Source organism: Fistularia commersonii, chromosome 24 (assembly GCF_037954325.1).
Source record: "Fistularia commersonii isolate RoL2024-O1a breed Wild chromosome 24, RoL_Fcom_v1.0, whole genome shotgun sequence".
Taxonomy (NCBI): domain Eukaryota; kingdom Metazoa; phylum Chordata; class Actinopteri; order Syngnathiformes; family Fistulariidae; genus Fistularia; species Fistularia commersonii.
The window spans coordinates 8,473,236-8,476,207 of record NC_141307.1 but is presented as its reverse complement, the minus strand read 5'-3'; the positions used below and the strand labels follow the sequence as shown (position 1 = coordinate 8,476,207).

At 46.0% G+C, this 2,972-nt stretch overlaps 1 non-coding gene across 1 annotated transcript; it reads left to right on the top strand.

Annotated features, from left to right (window-relative positions):
• The first annotated feature begins 2,853 nt into the window (after positions 1–2,853).
• On the top strand, positions 2,854–2,972 carry LOC147220093 (5S ribosomal RNA). Its single transcript, XR_015108621.1, has one exon. It is a non-coding gene; the product is annotated as a 5S ribosomal RNA (ribosomal RNA).

Here is a 2,972-nt window from a genome sequence, read left to right as displayed (position 1 = left end):
AAAGGAAAGAGCCTGGGAGTAGGGAGTAGGGAGAGTAGGGACTTTGAATATTGGGACTATGACAGGAAAAGGTAGAGAGTTGGTCGACATGATGCAGAGAAGGAAGGTGGATATACTGTTTGTCCAGGAGACCAGGTGGAAAGGTAGTAAGGCTAGAAGTTCAGGAGCAGGCTTTAAGTTGTACTATTATGGTATTGACAAGAAGAGAAATGGAGTAGGAGTTATCTTGAAGGAGTTTGTTAGGAACGTCCTAGAGGTGAAAAGAATGTCAGATAGACTTATGAGTCTGAAATTGGAAATTGAAGGTGTGATGCTCAATGTTGTTAGTGGCTATGCCCCGCAGGTGGGATGTGAATCTGAAGAGAAGGAGAAGTTCTGGAATGAGTTGGATGAAGTGATGCAGAATATTCCCAGAAATGAGAGAGTGGTAATTGGTGCTGACTTCAATGGACATGTTGGCGAAGGCAATAGAGGGGATGAAGAAGTGATGGGCAGGTTTGGTATCCAGGATAGGAATGCAGAGGGACAGATGGTGGTAGATTTTGCAAAAAGGATGGAAATGGCTGTAGTGAACACCTTTTTCCAGAAAAAACAGGAACATAGGGTAACTTATTAGAGTGGGGGTAAGAGCACGCAGGTAGACTACATCTTGTATAGATGCGGTAACCTGAAAGAGATCAGTGACTGCAAAGTAGTTGTAGGTGAGTGTTGCCAGACAGCATAGGATGGTGGTTTGTAGGATGACTCTGGTGACAAGGAAGATGAAGAGGACAAAGGACAAAGGAAAGTAGACAAGGAGACTTGGTGGTCTGTATACAGAGAAAGCGGTTAGCAAAGAAGAAGTGGGATACTGAGAGGACTGAAGAGAACAGACAGGAATTCAGGGAGATATAGTGAAAGGTAGAGATAGAGGTAGCAAAGGCAAAACAAAAAGCGTACGATGACTTGTATGCTCGGATGGATAGAAAGGAGGGTGAGAATGATCTATACAGGTTGGGGAAACAGAGAGATAAAGATGGAATGGATGTACAACAGGTCCGGGTGATTAAGGACAGAGAGGGAAATGTATTGACAGATGCTAGAAGAGTGATGGGAAGATGGAAAGAGTACTTTGAAGAGCTGATGAATGGGGAAAATGAAAGAGAGGCAAGGGTAGAAGAGGTGACTATTGTAGACCACAAAGTAGCACAAATTAGTAAGAGTGAAGTGAGGAAGGCATTGAAGAGGATGAAGAGTGGAAAAGCAGTTGGCCCTGATGATATACCTGTGGAGGTATGGAAGTGTCGAGGAGAGGCAGCGGTAGATTTTCTGACTAGATTATTCAACTGGCTCTTAGAGAGTGAGAAGATGCCTGAAGAATGGAGACAAAGTGTGATGGTGCCTATTCTTAAGAATACAGGGGATGTGCAGAATTGTGGCAACTATAGAGGGATAAAGTTGATGAGCCATACAATGAAGTTATGAAAAAAAGTAGTGGAAACTAGACTGAGAGCAGAAGTCAGCATCTGTGAACAGCTGTATGGCTTTATACCTAGGAAGAGTACTACAGATGCAGTATTTGCATTGAGAATGCTAATAGAAAAGTACAGAGAAGGCCAGAGGGAGCTGCATTGTGTTTTTGTAGACCTAGAAAAGGCATATGACAGGATGCCAAGAGAGGAGCTCTGGTATTGTATGAGGAAGTCTGGAGTGGCAGAGAAGTATGTTAGACTGGTGCAGGACATGTATGCTAGCTGTGAGACACTGGTACGGTGTGTTGTAGGGGTAACAGAGAAGTTCAAGGTGGAGGTGGGACTCCATCAGGGATCAGCTCTGAGCCTCTTCTTGTTAGCAATGGTGATGGACAGGCTGACAGATGAGGCTAGACAGGAATCTCCATGGACCATGATGTTTGCAGACATTGTGATCTCTAGTTGGAGCAGGGAACAGGTTGAGGAAAATCTAGAGAGGTGGAAGTATGCTCTAGAAAAGAGAGGAATGAAAGTCAGTCACAGCAAGACAGAATATATGTGTGTTAATGAGAGGAACTCAGGTGGAACGGTGAGGCTAAAGGGAGTGGAGATCAAGAAGCTGGAGGACAAGCGCTTAGTCATAGTTCCCCGCCTTACCTTTCGGGTCACTTTCCGTTGTCTCGCCGCCTCCGTCTGAGGTCTTATCTCCGACTGAGGTCTTATCTTATCTTATCTTGACGTCCACCTGTTTTCTGCTCTCACTACAGATCACAACGGCATATGCAAAGGTCACGGTCCGTGGAGATTCACGTCTACCTTCATCCGTCACCATTGCGAATAAGAAGGGGCTCAGGGCCTATCCCCGACGGAGTCCCGCCTCCACCTTGAACTTATCTGGTCCCGTCTTACAGCACACCGCATCACTGTCTCCCAGCTGGCATACATGTCCTGCACCAGTGTAACACACTTCTCTGCCACTCCAGACTTCCTCATAGGATACCAGAGCTCCTCTCTTGGCAACCTGTCGTATGCCTTTTCTAGGTGTACAAAAAGGCAATGAAGCTCCCACGGGCCTTCTCTGTACTTCTCTATGAGCATTCTCGACGCAAATACTGCATCTGTTGTACTCTTCCTTTTTCCATGTGTATTTTATTTATTTTTCTCTTTCTCTTGTCATTAACTGTCCCGCCGTGCATTCGAGTCCTGGTATGGGCTTTGCTAGCTCCCTCTTTACCTTAGGTAAAGACTGTCTGATTATTTTTGGTTAGAATAGCCTTGGGCGCCACTGGCTGTAATCATGGAGACTAAATAGAAGGAGCTCCTGACAGATGTGGAAATGACTGGAGGTGGAAAAGACGGAGGACGTCTGCTTATAAAATGCCCTTCCGCGTAGGCTCATCTCGTTTACGGCCATACCACCCTGAACACGCCTGATCTCGTCTGATCTTGGAAGCCAAGCAGGGTCGGGCCTGGTTAGTACTTGGATGGGAGACTGCCTGGGAATACCAGGTGCCGTAAGCT